Source organism: Ixodes scapularis, unplaced genomic scaffold, assembly GCF_016920785.2.
Source record: "Ixodes scapularis isolate PalLabHiFi unplaced genomic scaffold, ASM1692078v2 PGA_scaffold12__126_contigs__length_90152505, whole genome shotgun sequence".
Taxonomy (NCBI): domain Eukaryota; kingdom Metazoa; phylum Arthropoda; class Arachnida; order Ixodida; family Ixodidae; genus Ixodes; species Ixodes scapularis.
The window spans coordinates 20,462,086-20,480,597 of NW_024609838.1; the positions used below are offsets into that span (position 1 = coordinate 20,462,086).

At 45.7% G+C, this 18,512-nt stretch overlaps 1 protein-coding gene across 1 annotated transcript in view; it reads right to left on the minus strand.

Moving 5' to 3' along the window:
* Nucleotides 1–18,512, minus strand: part of LOC120849861 — a 290,230-nt gene that overhangs the window by 249,915 nt on the left and 21,803 nt on the right. Inside the window, exon 2 of the mRNA XM_042289457.1 lies at nucleotides 9,924–10,003. The gene's annotated coding sequence lies outside the window, so the exon portion shown is untranslated. The remainder of the gene's footprint in view (nucleotides 1–9,923; nucleotides 10,004–18,512) is intronic.

An 18,512-nucleotide genomic window follows, 5' to 3' on the forward strand; every position in this document is an offset into this window, starting at 1 on the left:
CCGCCCGCGATCACACGCAGCAACCAATTGCTGCAATTTGCCATCGTCATCATAAAATTTTATTTTTCTTGCACTATTCAGACACAATTACGCGTTATAAACGTGTTTTTATGCATTTAAACCTCGTTAAGAATACTAATGCACCTTTCTGAAACAGTTTATTTCCAAAAAACGATCGATTTCAAACGAGAACCAAGTCTTTCGGTGTCGTCATCACCGGCACGAGGTATCACGTGAAAATTTTGCGTCCCTGATTAGATGCAGCCGCTTCAAACGTATTCGAATTGCTCCGAGTTGCTTGCTTATTTCGAGCCGGACCCGATCTCAGCAATTCGTGTCGATCTAGGGAAAGCTAGAGAACAGCCCGCCATTAACACCAAAATTGCTGAGAAAGATGCTCGATCTGAAGGGGGCCTCACGCACTCACCGCCCTCACGCACTCATGGCCCTCACACACCTCATGCACTCACCGCCCTCACGGCCCTCACCGCCCTCACGGCCCTCACGGCCCTCACCGCCCTCACCGCCCTCACGGCCCTCACCGCCCTCACAGCCCTCACCGCCCTCACAGCCCTCACGGCCCTCACCGCCCTCACGGCCCTCACCGCCCTCACGGCCCTCACCGCCCTCACAGCCCTCACGGCCCTCACTCACCCTCACACTCATGAATTTTCCTGGTTCAGAAACTCACTCACCCTCACCTCACCTGTGAAGATGAGGGTGAGTGAGGGTGAGTGAGGGCCCTCATGAGTGAGGTTTGCCGAGGTATGCAAAGAACTAATCGGAGTTTTGATTACACCTACTGCAGTTTTTTTTTTTTTTTTTTCGTTTCTGATATTTACTTTAGCAGCTTATGACACCGTTATCAAGTTGCAGCAGTCAGTTCGATGTCAGTGCAAAGTTTTGGGGTGTACTATATATGGCATGGGACAAAGGGTGTAAGACTACACCCTTTTTGTCTGAGAGTGTATAGAAACTTGCTGAACGTCATCGAAAACCACTAAACCAGTCAAATTTTAGAAAGACTCGGAGCATGCGGGAAGCACGATGCAGTGCTAAAGGCATCGATCGTGCAGCAGGAACAAGGCTAACATTGTGAAGGCGTGGACGATTGCATTACCATCAGCGTTTTTCCATCGCTATATAGCTTTGCGCCCGTTGCGTGGCTTGTAACATTGTCGCACACACGCGCTGCCCACGCAATAAAAAAAAACAAAAAAAAAGTTTTTAAAGTTGATTGATTTAGTGGTCTTCGATGACGCCCAGCAAGTTTCTAAATAAAACCACGTGTTTATTTTCGATAATTAAAACGTTAATTAACGCACTCCAGTTAATTAGCCGACTGATCGTTACGATTATAGACACCCTGCACCCATGCCCTCCTGGCCGTATAACTATCCTACACAAACCACATTATTGTAACTCTCACGTTTATTTTAAGTTTTTTTTTCAGTTGAAAAAAGAAACACCCCGTATACAGTCACTGGAAGCAATGTAGAACGAGAGGAGCCCCGAAACTCTTAGTGTCGCTCCACGGTCGATAATATTACGGCATTTGCCAGTAAGAACACACACGAAGCAGGAGGCGTGAACATATGTTAAGTCACCCGCTGAGTCTCTTAGTCCCCCCAAAAAAAACGTTCACATTATCCGCGTGCTAAGAACTTTTTCTTAATACTGATGTAATCGAAAGAGACTAAAAGCTTCCCAAGCACGCTGCGCAACCGAATTGATACAGTATATTTTAAAAACTAAAACCAGCGCAAACAAGACGAAGGACCAGAGACGACGGACAGAGCGCCGACTTTCAACTGATTTGATTGGGAAATCACACGCATCGAAGTGAAGAGAAAGAGGACGATTACCCTTTCACCGAGTTGTTAACTATGCAACTCTGTCAAAAGTACCTAAGAACGCAAGTTCCTCGTCATAGAGAGCGCTATTGGTGAACACACTTGTCATACTTACTGGGTCTGTAGGCCAAATCGTCGAAAGCGTACACGTCCACGGCCAACACGTCAGCGGCTCTTTCGTCGAAGAGGCCAATTCGTCGTAGGGCTACTCGTCGAAGGAAAACTCGTCTAGGAGGCCAACTGTTCGCAGCGTTTGCAAAGCCAAAATATATCATTTTTGTCCTGAAATATTAAAGTCAATATAGGTAAAATCGGCGCACGGCAATTGACCTCCAGTGTGCTCTTTTTCGTCGAAGATAACAACTTGCCGCTTGCATGGCGCAGTGGGGGACGGTCACTACGTCGTGTGTGTATCACTGCCACTGGGCGCGTGTAAACGTACCCGGCCCACCCGTCCACGACGCTTCGCGGCAACAATCTGCAGCGGCTCATTACAAAAACGTTAACCCACTTGGCCCACCCCTTCACGCCGCTTCGTGGCAACAGCCTGCGGCTCATTACAACAAGTAATAAAGAAAAGGAACTAAAGGAAGCGATCCCAAGATGACACGTTTCTCAACTTAGCTGAAGGCTCTGTCCTGTCTTCGCCCTCTTGTGATTTTTCTTCCAGTCTTGCAACCTAACAAGTGAGCAGTCTCTAGTCCAACACACAAATAAATATTTAGCTCAAAAGATAACAAGACACTAAAAGCTTTTACCTCAAACCGCCATTCAACTCATTCGAGGAATCGCTCTTCGACACATTGCCCGTTTCGACAAGTTTCCCTTCGATAAATTGCCCTATTACGAATTGGCCTATTCAACAAACTGGCCGTCGACGAGTTGGCCGTCGACGAGTTGGCTTACGGCGAATTGGCCGGATCCCCACACCGCGATATAAAGCGTGCCTCTGCAATCGCCCTCTTGACTTGCCGGCCATATCTCCCCAGAATGGCCGTATCTTCTACAATATGCTCACACCCACGTCTGCTAAGATGATCAGCGAGATTGCCCGAGGGCGATGATCGAGCGATATTGCCCGAAAACGCTGATCTAACGGTATCGTTTGCGAGCGTCTTGAAGTCAAACGCTACTTACTATTTTCTTTAATCAGCCAACGACAACGTAATATGATGTGCCAAGACAACATCGACGATGAAACATTGATTTTCTGTTACTAGCTGCGATCAGAACACCGACTAACGATCACTCAGTAAACAAGTAAAGAAACGAAGAACGGCCGAACTTCCCCATTAAAATGCCTCCTGCAACAAGCCAGTAAGGAGAGCATCATGTTTCATTGTTTTGAAAGTACGTAAGCAAAACGGCAAACATAAATGGCTTTCACGCCCCTCCCCCCCCTCCCCCCGCTCAATCATACCTACCGAAAGAAAAAGTTATCTCGGAAAGTACGCCGCAAATGCCAGTGCTAAAACCCAGAAAAGGATCGCCTAAATAATCGCGCAACACGAAGAGATAGACGCAGACTTCGTGAACCAATAAAAATATAAAAAATAAAAAAAATCCCCGGCTGCGCTGCCTACATACGTGAAATATACACACACCTCGCGCGTAAGGACTGCATGGGCCAGATGACCCGCGGTAATTTATGGCCAGACGTTATAAATTAAGTCGTTGCCCAGAATTCGCTCGCCGCGTTTTTGCTTTATTATTATACACTGGCGTCCGCTTAGTCGTCTTAGACCTCGTCTTTCATTCTTCTTTTTTTCTCACTCTCTCGCCCACTATAACTCTCTCCCCCTTACACACACACACACCGTGTTTTACTAATGTTGTACTTATACCTACTTCTCGTATAGATGGCGTTTCCCTCGAAAACCGATGGGATGCGCGTATTTTAGGGGTAGAGTCCTTATACACCCGCCGTGTTTACCGAGAAAATCGCTTTTTCGTTGATTTTTTGTTTGTTTTCTCTCGTGTTAATCCCACTCGTCCGCGGCTGCCATTTTTCGCCTTCCTCGTGTCCCCTCTCCCGTTTCCCGACAATTATGCCGTTACTCTCACTTCCGATTTCTTATTTATGGGCGTTCCACGTCGGAACGAGAGAAGATTTACGCGTTCATGTATTAAACATCGCCGGACATATAAAACGCGAACTGATCGCGCGGCCGAGGCGAGCGCATCGTATGATCGGCACGGCCGCCCTCCGGTATAAACACGCGGCGTTTCATGAACGACGCCACGCGGACAGCTGACGTGAAGAGCGGCGCCGGTCCAGAAGTTGCGCCTTCTCGCGACGAGAAACAATAATCGAGTCCTCTCGGTGCGGTTCACTCGACGAGGCGGCCGAATACAACAACACGGGGAACACACAATAAAAGTTTAAGAATGAAGAGCTCCGACAAAAAATTATCTTGAATAGTCACTAAAGTGTCTTAAGATTGGTCCGACAGATTAACAAGAGACGCGTTGAACCGGTAACCCAAATCAAGAGTCGGAATAATCTTCGTTTCGCGAAACTATCGAATTTTGAAGTTTGGTCCGAGAGGCTCTATCGGCCACAGTGAAGACGTGACGTCAACCGATGTAATATGAGGGCATGTAGTACGGATCATTTCCGACAAGGTTCCGGGAAGCTTGATGGTGTGGAACGAACGCTGGAGAAGCTCACGTAGCAAAACAAAAACAAAAACGACGCGCAAAATACTTTTTTTTTTTCTCGATTTGTAAGGTTTACGATATGTGACGTCATTCCCCATAGAGAGCGCGGGAAATTTGAATGTTGGTTTTGGCATCACTTTCATTTTTCGTTTTCTCGTAGATATTTTGTTTATTTTCATTTAGAAACACTAAACAGCGTGCCGGGCAGAGAAAAACCTTTGTATTCCGAAACTGTGCCTAGTTTGGGTAGCTCGAAAAACCTTCCGTACGAATCCGACTTCAGACCTTCGCAACACAAGAAGGGAAGGGTAGGCTTCGTCCGCCATATTCCGGGAGCAAACTGGCGTCACTAATATACGAACGCCACCTTTTCATATCATCACGAAAGAAATACACCCGTTTGCATCTGAACATCCCAACTGCCGCCTACAGATATAAAAGAAAACTAAGCTCTTCCTACAGTCTATTGCAGATTAAGAAGCTCACAAAACTCTTTAGTTTTACTCCACACAAATGGATGATTCCTTGCCTCCACTGGCCTCTTCAATTTTCGCTCTGCTATGGCAGAAAGGGAGGAAGGCTTTGTAAGAGAATACTTGCCCTACTCTTCTTAGGTTGAAGCGGACTATTACCTCCAAATGCGGCTCGGCGCGTTGGGCATTGAACAGAGCGTTTTGTTTTGTGCACGAAGCCTCGCCTGCTGTTCCCTATTTCGCAACAGGCTAAATAAGGACTATACTTCATTTCAGCTTAAGTCGAGACGAGGCTGACCCTACGAGCTAATGGCACCAGCCAAGCTGCGCAAAAAGCGCAAGTCACTGGGCCTCACTCACTGACAGCTTAAAGGTGCCCTAGTGGGTTTCTGAGATCGCCTAAATATGGTGATATCTCACTCTGCGGGCTGTAGGCATCCTGGGAATTCATAAACCATAACGATGCGCAGCCCCTTTCCTTATTAAAAAGAAAAAAAAAATCTGAATTATCTCCGGCGATGAGAGGAACATTGTTCCCGCAGTCAGGACGATTTCTGACCAATGCAAACACGACATTTCGGTGAGATTGCAAACACTGTTATTACAAAATGTGTATGCTTTTCTAGATGATAACAGCGAATAAAGGTAATCGAAAAAAAAAATTTTTTTCTCACGGAGATGGAACATATTACTGCAATAATCGTCTCAAAAACAACTGGTATCGCTTTAGTGGTGCCAAATGTGATCACAGTCGAAATATTACGTCAGAGTGAAGCCGCGTGCCCCCCTAAGACCGATTTTAAAGATGCGACCACCTTCTCTTTAACGGGTGGCAAGCGGGTTAGCTTTCAGTCAAGGAACACTGGGCGACGTTTACCGCAGTGACGAAATTGCACAAAGTAAGCGAATTGGCGAAGGAAAGAAATCATACTTTTGGTTCTTAATTTCTGGCTAGGTGGCGCCAGCTACCGCCCGTTATAAAGGGTACAGCCTTTAACATCCATCCATCCATCCAGTCATCTGCGGTACGTCGTACCGCGTACCGCAGCGCCAAGGTGACGTCACGTCGCCGCCGTACAGTCGATGATCAGTGTTGCCATCCTTCCTAGTAGATAGTTTCGGTTTTGTCGTAGACGCCAGAAACCGAAATTTCAGCCGTGATATTTATAAAAACTACACGCAATATCGAAAAAACAAAAAATTACATATTTTAATGGGACGCTGACTGAGTTGAAAACAGTCGCAGTCCCAAATTCTAAAATATTGAACGGAGTCGCCGTCTAAGAAACGTAGGGTGCACAGAGTCCCGCTAATATCATGATAGACCCACAGCCAATCAGATTCCGGCATCAGCAGATAAGAACGCCAAAGAGCCACTCACGAGGCAAGACGCATCAAATTAACATAATAAGCAACGCCCCACGTTTCTTTAGCTGCCAGTGACCACATATAGCCCCCGGAGCAAAACAATTATTCTCGAAGATCGAAGAACGAGCAGAAATATCCAACAGAAAAGCATATGCGCAGGCGCATCACTCACCGTGACGTCATCGATATGAATTTGTGTTCCGCTAAACACAATATCAGGCGGACCCAGCCTTCGCCGAAAAATGAAAACAAACAACAACGTTGCTTCCTCCCCCTCTCCTCCTCCCAATTAACAACATGGCCACGCCCCCTTTAACAGACGAGATCCAGCCCACCGTTCAAAACGTCAACATCAACTCGACAAAACACCTACAATAAAAAAAAAAAAAAATCGCAAGCACGACAGGCGCGCGCGAACGCTTCGACGGCGTTCCAACGAAATCTCGCCTATACACGACCACATCTCGCGCGGAGGCGAAACAGACCGCCTGTAACGCATCAAAACTTTTTCACTTTCTCATTTCGTTCCACGGCCTACCAGCCTCCCCCCCATATATCGCGTTCTCATTAAACACCCTCTCCAACTTTCATTATTACCCTTTCAGAAAAAAGACAAATTTCCGCGTTGTATTTTGTTTTACGGAATGCTTCCATTTTGCTTGTTTGGTTTTCCACTATCGCTGCGTTTCGTCTTTGCGGCCTTTTTGCCTGCGTTTCGTTCGTCCATCCACGCCAACTAGCGGTCGCATCTAGCAACAGCAGCGCGATAGCAGCCACTTAACGCACGCCCGGGCCGACCCTCGCTAATGCGAATGCAGACCCCTCAGCGTTGGCCGACGACGATCTAGATGTGAGCCCGACAAACGAGACGCGTACAGAGTAGGAACGTACGCGCGCTCGCGCATGCGTAACACAAACAAACAAAACACCAAAACACCAAACTTTCGACCCAACTTCGTTTTGTGCACAGCGATATAACCTACCTGCCTAGTCGGAGATGAAAATTACGTTTCAATGTTTTCTCCCCTCTCTCTCCCTCTCTCTATCCTCTCTTTCCCATACGAAACTCACAACCAGCTCGTGCTGTGTTCCATCTTTCTTTTTTTATTTTATTTTGCGGTTCGTTTTTCTTCGTCATTTCATTGCTCGGTACATCAAGTTCATGCAGTTTGTGTATATCGCCCATTCGAAAAACAAGCAACCAGCGACCGGGTAAAAACAGAAGCCGGCTAAACCGGTATGTGTGTGTATATTCGTACATAGATTCTCGCTTGTTTTCTCTCTACAACCCGTTTCTTTCGAAAAAAAATAGTAAAGAATGCTTTAGACCATGAAGCATTATTAGCTCTCCCTTTTCCCCTCACCTCCCCAAACTCCTCATACCGGCGTTGCTAGAGTAAAACTAATAAAACCTTTAACCCCCCCCTCCCCCCGAAAAAAATAAATAAATATAGTAAAAAATAAAAACCCCAGTCGCACGCCGCACTAGAACATATCGCACGATCATCGCAATTCTCCGCCGCAATTAGTTTAATGACCTTTTTCACCGTTCCCCATTTTTTTCTTCCCTTCATTCGCTTCCTTAGTTTCCCGACCACCCAACAGCCGCCGTGTTTCCAACGTTTTGCAGCACACTTCCCCCACACACTTTATTTTTTTTTTTGTCTTGCTTTTTAATTAACTCGACTTTAGTCTAATTGGCTGACGTCATCACAATTTTTACGCCGTGCTGATTGCGCTGCGGCGACGACCCTATTTTTTATATTTATTTGCCACTCGCTTTCCTGCCCTTTTTTCGAGGCAGCCCGTACAAGACACACAAGCTAGGTTGGAAAATGTAATGAGCATTCACTCTCGGAGTCAACTCGCGCCGCGGGTCGCCTAAGTTTCGTATTTTGCTAGGTTTGGTTCCGTTCCGTTTTCTTTCTTTGTTTTTTACTTCCCGGTGTTAATTTGCTGTTCCACTTGACGCGACTTCCAGATAAAAATTATACAGTTTCGTCACCTTGCCCAAAACTTTGCTCGCTCATCACGACAAAGCAAAACAAAAAAAAATGCAAGAAGAAATATAAACGTTTAGAGTGACAAAGAAAGAAAGAGGGGGAAAAAAAGAGAGAGAGACAAGATTAATTTTCGTCAGTGTCAAAATTAGTATTGCAGGTGACTGAAGCTTTGCTGTTGCATTGCCTTCACGACACTTTACTCGCTGATGACGATAGAATAAAATTAAGAATATTAAGATAGGGAGGAAGAGAGAAAGAGATAGGTGGAGGGAGACAGGGAGAGAAAAAAAGTACCCACTTCGATTGCGACGTCAATGTCGAACTTAGCAGCGCAGGCGACGAGGAGAGCGTCAGGCACGTTTCACATTGCTCCCTCAATCGTAGGTGGCGCCACAGGTCATACTGACTGTTCAATCGATTGTTCGGTCGTCGCTTTGGATTCGAACATTAATATTTCTGTTCATAGAATAGTTCTGCTCGAGTCACTGTCAATTTTAAAAGCGCAGCGTGTAGCTTAAGTTCGCGCTCCTTTACTCGTTCTCTGACGCTCCGAGTTTCACACTCCGAGTGGAGCAACTAAGCGGAGCGTACGGGAGCACGTCACACCAAAACCATCGACGAGTCGGACGCCATTTCCGGTCATTATAAGGTTACGATGCGAACGCAGAACGTTCTGGATACAAACGGCCAGAGCTCGAATTAATCCGCGAATAAATTAAAGCAGCCCGTACCTGTGTGCACAGGCAGAGTATAAAGTATATAAAGTATAAAGAAGTAGGTAATGCAATTCGGTATTGAATGTTTTAATCGTTTTAATACGACTGAAAGGTTGAGAGACTCGATCTCTTCAAGCACAGAAGCACTACGTTGCCGAGACCCGCCTATTTATCGCTCATCCCGCTCCGGTATATAAAACATATGTAATTTTTGGACTGGCTTGTCGACTGGGGAAAACGTCAAGATTCTCAGGGTTGTTCAGATGGGTTCCGTCGTGCAGCTTGAGAGCAAGACCCGTCGACATGCCATGGCTCACCGCAGTTCAATATCTATTACGCTAATTCATTTTCAGGCCATATACACGAACAAACCTTTTCCGATCGACTCGCTTTTACTCGCAGGACTAAGCACTTTTCAACTCAAAAGGGGAAGCCTTTCGACCTCACTCTTCGTCACGATAAAGTTCCCGCCGGCGCAGCCATCCTGTTTGAGAAAGTGACGTTACGGAGCACAAAGTCACTCAGGCCTCGAGAAAAAAAAAAAAAAAAAAACTCGGTGCACGAATAGTGCGCTTGAAAGCCAGTCTTCGGTGGTATACTCCAGTCCGTTCAGTGAACAGAGCGCCAAACTCTCCCGATCCCGAGCACGAACTTAACGCGCCCAATGATAACATCCAAGCAACCTTTGACTCAGAGGTAAAAAATTACTTGACTTTAAGACACTTCAATCTTCATTATTATTTTTGTTTTGTTTTTGTTTTGTTGAGGGTGACCGTCAGTTTCCTCGATATACTGCACATTGCGTTTCTTTCAATAAAAAAAAAATATATATGTATATATATTTCTTACTTTTTCAGGATGGCTGATCGCCGCGGATGATCAGCAGCTGACACGACGGACCACTTGACCGACAGGAGGCAGCGCAATTCCTGTAAGTATAAAAGAAAAATCCCCGTATATGTGTAAACAATACGTACACGGCGACGCTACTTTTAGTTACAACAAATATCGCGTTATACACAGACGGGTTGTTCAAGCTGTCCCGTGAAAATTCTCGCACTGCAGCACGCGTGGCTGCGTGCAGAGAGAGTTGTATAATTTATCCGCGAGACGCGGGTTGCTGCTGTTGTTTTCTTCGTGATGTAAAAAACCCGAGACTGCGGTAAAAGCAGGGAAACTTGGTCGAAGAAGAAAGACAGGGGAAAAGGCCAGCTCGCCTGAGCACTCACTGTTTTTGTTCTTTTCCCCTGTGTTTCTTCTTCGACAAAGTTTCCCTGCTTTTACCACAGTCTCGGGTTTTCTACATCATGATCAACATCCACCAGCTCGCCTGCGCACTCACTGTTTTTTCGTTGTTTTCTTGTCGTCGCAGTGGTGGCGTGTGACCGACAGAACGTCTATCTCCTGCTGTCGTTCCATTTGAGCGTCAAACCTTAATTGCTGTTCGCCTAGAACAAAATTATGAATTTTTTTCTTTCTTTGCCGACCTCAGCGACCCTCCGCAATACCAGATGTCAGCGAACACGTGCCTCCGTGGCAAGTTTGTGTTTCTCGGGTATAACAGGTATCGCAAATAAGATGTAACAGATGTGTCTACGAGCGATGTTTGTTGTTCGTCCCTCTGGTGAGACAAAGCCCTCCCTGAATTGCTGGAAAGGTTTACGTATACAAGCACTCCGTTAGAGTTCGGACATACACTTTTGACAAAAGAAAAAAAAAAAAGAACAAAAAAAAAAGTGAAAAAGAAAATGAAAAAAGAAATCCAAACCCATCTTGTTACGAAGTCGTAGCGTGGGGCCCTTTTAGTTGAGAACTAAAAAAAAAAAAAACATAGCAAGGTGATATATATATAAAAAGAAAACACGTCACGTTCAATATTCCATGGGCTTATATACACCAAAAGCTCAAACGTTTCTTAAATTGTCAGGTAGTATCGGCGCATTAAGCATCCTACGGAGCTTTAGTTTTTGTCTGCGTATTAAAAAAAAAACGGTGCGAACTTTTGTGGAAAGAAGCTGCTCGCTTTCCGTGACGTCATGAAACATCGTGCGTGCGTACTGAGCGGCGTAATGACATCATTTCTTTATGGGAATCGAGGGCGGGGGCAGAGCCTTTCCTACGGTTCTTAAGTTGTAACGTACTACGGTCACCGATAGCCTAAGAAACGCAGTGGGTGCCTTATTATAATCATCATCATCATCATTTATTATTTACACGCTTCTTGCTTCGTGGTCGGCTCTTCGGCGTTCTCACAAAACCCAATGCCGCAATTTCATTGGCTACCTAACGCTAATGAGATGCGCGGAATTGGACATGCCCCCCATTTCTTTAAGTTGTCGACGACTACATGCGGAGAGCAAGTTCGTCTGCTTCTTTCCCAGAAGTTGCTGTGACGTCAGAATGGCGCCGTGCTCAGATTGGCTTCGATTGAAAGGATAGGGGCAACGTTACTAAAACACTCAGTTGGGAAACTCGCCGTCGGAACATGGGCCGCTGGCGTCCACCGAGACCGAGCTAAATGCGACAACAGCGCCACTCTTTATCGTTTGTCGGTACTGTGGTCAGCTTGAGCTTTTTAAAAGCCTGTTGTTGCGTAAAAACAAATAAAAAAAGACTCTTTTTGTATGAAATTTATTGGAGTTTAGTACAAAAAGGGGGGCACGTTATGTTTTTTAAAATCTTTAGTTTGCAGGGTTTTGCGGCACAATTAATATTGTTTTTATTCAACCATGCCTCAGACGGCCTTTCAGGTAGCGCGTCCCGCCCTAGGTGCATTTTGACTTCGGTAGTTGAACGCGGCGCGTCCGCCGGGGCGACAGGGATGGCACCCCTGTAACCTCTACCGCTGTATCTGTTCTTAAAGCCAAGATGGATGTCACGTGCATTTCCTCGAGTGGCCGCTGCGGGAGAAATGGTGGCGTTGTGTTCGTCATTAGCTTGGTGCTCGGAGACAGATTGGGGCCACTTTTTCAAAGCTGTCTCTATGGGAGTTTCCCAACTGAGTGTTTTAGTAACGTTGGATAGGGGGTACACCACAATTAGGCGCACTTCCGGTCTGGGGCTGTGGGCGGAAGTCACCATGCGGGACGTGCATTCCTGTGTTGTTCTGAAAAGAAAAAAAAAAAACAGACAAAAACCTGTTTTCTCGTCAAACAACCGCGACTGGGGCTGTACCAAAAGAGTCGGGAAAGGTTTGAAGGTCAGTTTTCATATGTTTTCTGCCTGTTCGGTTCGTCCGAGAAGAACGTGGACAGGGGCCGTGGAAAGGGGAAACCAGACGCCGTCGGACCACGATTGCTTGTGCGGGAAGCACTTTGGGTTGAATTCAGGGATAGTTGTGGCCGTCAGAATCATTTGCTTTATTCCAAAATGAACGCGGGAAAACCGCCGAGTTCAAACGACCGCCTGATCGTTCAAAGTGTCGTCCGCTCTTTCAAACATTTCTGCTTGTTGTCGTCTGCTCGTTCAAACGACAGCGGCCCGTAGACCAAACGCTGACCCGGTACATGCAATAAGAAGTAAGTGCAGGCCTCAAAAAACCTACAAGTTTGAAGGTCGGTGTGGGTAAGTAGGCTCGGTGTAAGCAGTAGATACGAGGAGATGTTAGTAGTTGTTACCAGTGGCCATCACCGACTTGTTATGCCTGGTTCACTTGGTCCGATTCTGCTTGAGATATTCAGTATCGACGTCGACCTTCTAAGCTACGGTTCACACTTTTACGGCCCGGGCGACTTCCTGACTGAAACTTTCAAGCAAAATCTCACAATGCTAATCAGGCTTTAGCGTCCACTCTGTGGCGTCCACGCGGAAGGAATCGCCACATGTCACATTATTCACGCTAAGTTTCGCGGTGTAACGAGCCTCGTTAATTTCGCTGAGGCCACTAAAGTAGTCAGACATGGCAAGGAAGACGTAGAATCAGCCATTCCAAAGCGAAAAAGGGCATGGAGACTCTCACCGACGCCGACAACATCGCATTCCAATGGTTTGCTTATGGGCGACGGCGAGCTTCTTGCCAACACTCTATCGCGCATGCTCGACGCCAGTGGCATCCGCCAGGGGCGCTTCGGTTTGTGTGTAAACATGAGTTGGTCTATAAATGCCATGAGGTCTACCCACTATTTTTTTTTCAATCAGCCAATAAGAGCTCGGCGTTCTGACATACTCGCTATACCCCTGCTGCAAGAAGCAGACAAGCTTGCGCTCTGCATATAGCGATCCCTGATCGGCGGGCGCTGATAATGGAATGGCAACGGCAGGCGTAATTAGTCAGATAATCCGTACCTATTTAGGGAACAAACTTTTTTTTTTTTAAGTTTAACCGATGCTTAGAAAATTGGTAGAGTAGAAAAAAAAAACAGACCCCCGAGCGTAAACAAAAAAAAAGTTTTCGACTTGCGGCCAATGCTTGTTTTTATTGTTTTTTTTTTGTTTTAAATGGGGGAAAGTCGTCTGACACGTCTATAATTTGGGACGCGTCCCAGTGGGCAAGACCGCTTAAAGAAAGTCATCTCGCTTCGAAGAAGAAAGTAAATAAAACCAAATCAAAAGGGAAAGCCCGCACTTTACAGTTTGCAAAGAGAGGACCCTTCATATATATTCTCTGCGGCCCGATTAAAAAAAAAAAAACAAAAAAAAAAACTTATAGATACATATAAATTAAAAACAAAATAATTACGATGAAACGAAGACCGCGAGTAGGCGAGGTGTGGCTTCCCAAACTGCAATTACGTCAGGGCAAAACGCCAATTAACCGAAATTCTCGGAGCGCGCGTATACAGACGCCAACCCACATTTTGTTACTACTCTCCCGCCGTTTAAAAGGAGCCGATAATTTCGCTTCAAAAACGATATCTCAACGCGCCATCAGATACACACACACACCCGCAGAAACAACGACCAAAACAACAAACGAAACAAAAAAAAAATTCAAAAACCTCGAAAAGACGTGCCGAATCGAGAAATCTCTCTCGAGTCTAAAATCCTCTGCGGGCAGTCTGATCAAGTGGCCGCTGATATCCATCTATAATTAAACCAGTTTCATAAAACCTTGAAAAAGAAAAAAAAAATGTCTCTCACCGCGTCGACCTCGCGGTACTTCTTGTTTTTAAACGCTTCAAGCCATACCGGGCAATCCCCGTGGCAAAAAACAAGCGCGCTACAAATTTCTTTCTATTTTGTTCGACGCTACACCGACTTTTCTTTTTTAATTTTCATTTCCAACTCGCACTATACACTTGTTTGCTTTTTCTTTTATAATTAACATATAACCGACTTAGGAGCCCGCTAGATAATTGCTGGCACCCGCGCTTGTATACGGCATCGGCTCGTTATACACCGAGCCGTCTCTATATACTTTTTAATCGGCGTTTTTTTTTTCTCGTTCTTATTACTTTATTTTCTGGTATCGCCGTATAGGTCCCTTGCCCATTACCGGTTCACTCCGGCGCGTTTACGTAGTACACGCAGCAGCGGTGGCGGCGGCGTCAGACCATACCGAGGAGGCGACCGCACCCACACAGCGCCCGCCTAAAAACGGCACGCCCAAAAATTGTCGGCAATGAAAAATACACCGCGTCTATCCGAGCGGCCCATATGTGCTCGAGCTCGTACTCGCCGACGGAGGTGCGGTTGTTGCCTCCAAACACCAACACGTTCTTCACTTTTTTTTTTTTCTTCTTCCTTTTTTGCGTGTATTACGTGCATGCGTAGCACAAGAAATAAAAAAAAAAAAAAAAAAAAATACGGTTTTTCCTATTTTAACCGAAAAAAAAACTATGTATTTTACATTTTACAAAAAAAAAAAAAAAAAAAAAAACTGCAAAAGAAACGTTTTTTTAGGCGTGCCCTTCCCTCATACTCGGAACATGCCTGGATCGTTTATCATGCTTACTCAATTATATGTAAAAAAAAAATAAATAAAAACTGATGCAAAAGAATTTTGGAAAGTAATCAATCCTAAACCTTCACCAGTATTGTCAAGTATTTCTTGTGATGACGGGTCTTTTTTTGGGCTCACGCCAATTGGCCGCAAGGTTTAACACCTTTTTTTAGCAGTGTTTTCACTGTGGAGGATGACTTCCCTCAGCCAGTCGCTTTGCCATTTCATGCTGAATGTATTATGTACGACATTGTTATCACCAGTCACGGGGTCGAGTGTGCCACTGGTCAGTTGAACGCTAACTCCAGCCCGGGTCTTGATGGAACATCAAACAAACTCTTCAAATTAACCAAACGAGCATCTGGGGTTCTACTGGGTAGGCTGTTTCAGCAATCCCTCTCCTCTGTCGAAATACCTGATGACTGGAAACTTGCCCACGTCATCCCCGTTTTCAGTCTGGTCAAAAGAATTCTTTCAACAACCACAGGCCTATTTCGCTAACCTGCGTGGCATACAAACTCATGGAACATATACTTTCATCCCAGATTATGACTCATCTATCCAGTAACAGCCTTATCTTTCCGAAGCAGCATGGCTTCCGACGCGAGCATTCTTGTGAATCCCAGCTGTTTGAATTAATTCATGACCGTCATGTTTCTGTTCATGCCTCACGTCCCGTTGATGCTGTGCTTATTGATTTCGCGAAAGCTTTTGACCCGGTCCCCCACAACAGATTGATATATAAATTGGGTACTGTTAATATAAACGAATTAGTTATTGAATGGATAGCGAGCTTTTAATCAAATCGGTCTCAATCTGTCGCGATTAATAAACATGTCTCCCCTCCCACACGAATAAAGTCAGGCGTCCCACAAGGTTCGGTCCTTGGTCCGGTATCGTTCCTTCCCTACATAAATGACCTTCCCGCTAACATTCAGTCGACCATACGCCTTTTCGCGGACGATTGCGTCATATATAGCCCCATATCGACTTCTCTAGATGTGTGCGTACTCCAACGCGACCTTGAAGTAATCAGCCAATGGTGTATCACTTGGTTGATGCAAATCAACATTACGAAAACGGAGTCTCTAACTTTCACCACCAAATTAAATGTTGATTGCCACACGTACGCAATTGGAGAGAACCGGATTGAAAATGTCACATCAATCAAATACCTCGGCGTCCACCTTTCAGCTCATGGAACCTATCATGGAACCTTCATACTGAGCATATCATCACCAAAGCGTCTAAAACTCTAGGATTTCTTAAACGTTCATTGTTCCAGGCTAATAAAGCAACAAAACTTCTTGCGTATAACTCTCCCGTAGGATCGCAGTTGGAGTACGCGTCCATTATTTGAAACCCTCATCAGATGTATCTAGCCAATAATATTGAGGCACTTCAAAATAAAGCCGCCAGGTTCATAGCTAAGGATCTCTCCCGATGCTCAAGGGTGACTCACATAAAACATTCCCTCAACCTTTCGCCACTTCATTGTCGTAGATATATTTCCTGCATGTCCTTCTTCCACAAGCTATACCATGGTTCATCTGCTTTGAGAGATTCATACATCCAGCCTCCTCATCATGCCTCATTCCGCGTAGATCGTCCCTTCAAAGTACGCCCCATTTTTGCTCGCACCAACCTATTGAAAAACTCCCCTCTCCTCCTCGCTGTCTCCGATTGGAACAGCCCACCCAGCGATATTGCGTCGATAACCTCAGCCCAGATGTGTACCAACGCCCTAACCAATGTATAAAAAGATATGCAGTTTGTGCTTACCTAGTTTTCTGTAAGCACTTTCTGTTTTTTCTGTTATTATATGTTATCACTAAGCTCACTATCTTTGTCTATGATTGCCCCCGCCCCCCCCCCCCCCCCCCCCCCTATGTAATGCCCGAAAGGGTTTTTAGGGTAAATAAATAAAAAATAAATTTCGGAACGCTGAGTTTCTATACTCAAAAGTTTCGCCAGCAGTCCGGACCATATCGAAGTTTCGGGACTTGCCGTTATCTGATTTAATAGTTATAAGCAATTTTCGGAAATTTTCAGTCACAAAATAGCGGCCAACGAAGGAAGCCCACGAGAGCATGACGACAAACGCCGTCTGCTATCGGGAACAAGCCCCGTTTTCCTATTGAACATTTTTTTCAAAAATGTATTTATAATATTTGAATTAAACGAAGGCAAGCTCCGAAGCTTTGGCGTCTGGTACGGACCACTAGCGCTATGGCCCACCAACACAACCTATAGACGAATATAACCAACACTCACGAGGTTAACGTTCCGTTATAGAAGGCAACCTCGCAAGTGTTACAAACGAGCGCAATCGGGGGAGCTGTTCACGCCCTGTAAATATATTTAAAGCGATTCCCGTTCGTCACGTATATGCTCGATGTTAGCTCAACGTACAAACGCAGTGGAACGCTAACTTACTTTTGCAATTTTTGTTTTTTCAAAAGCTCGTTTACACGGAAAGGAACAACTGCCGGGATATGTGCATTTCCCGATAGGCGATGTATACCTGCCCGCGGCTGCTCTCCGTAATCGAGCCTCACAGCGGGAGCGCGGCGGGGCCACCGGGGCCGCTTTCACGCCAACGGAAGGGACGAGTGGAACTACGTGAATCGCATCTTAATTCTACCGTACGCCGCACAAGAAGACGCGTGTCGAACGAAAACGGAGCATATACAAGAAAGAAAAATAAAAAGACTCATCCGACCGGACGCGATTCACGGGCGCGCGACACACGAGAGGTCTTGAACTTCCTTATCCGAGGAACGCGGTAGATTATGGTGACAAATTGCTCATAGATAGATTGGCTGGATGGATGGATGCGTGCGTACGGCTGAACTCTTGTAATCGGGCGGCCGCTTGCGCCACCTAGAGGCAATGCCTGTAGTTATAAGTCCGAAGAAACTTCACTCGGGTAATGGCTTGTGTCCAACCAGTGCGGTGATGAGAATAGCCGAACTCTAACAGTGCTTGGGTGGTGCGAGCTGGACAGTAATGAACACAAAAAATTTACCACCGCTGGATTATCAACAATATAACGAGCGAGAAAAACTGTTTGTGCGGGGGTCCTGAAGGGCTCGAGCAGCCTTCCGTTTGTAAACAGGTATGGAAGAAGAGGAAGAAGGCTTTAATGCAGGTTGTAAATAAGGAAGAAAAGGGCTTCAATGTAAATACTGAGAGTAGTGAAGGAAGAAGAAGGCTGTAATATAGTTGATGGTCCAGCGGTTTTAAATGTTCTATGTTCATTACTGTTGAGCTGGCACTATACCCAAGAATATGATCCAACTAGCTCAGCTCCAACCAGTAGTCTAACAATGCATGGAGCTTAACCCGCGTTTTCTACTTCGCCCACCCCAGCGCGAGTGTATGATAATAAACGTTGGCGGCATAGGATAGGCACCAGGCTACGTGGCCGTGTACCGCAGCGTTCAGTCGTGTACCACTACTGCGGTGAGCCGCGTTGAAGCCGCCAGGATAGCAGTCTGCACCGGCTCAATTTCTTACGTATATACAACGTGAACCCCGAGTGTCGACATCCTATA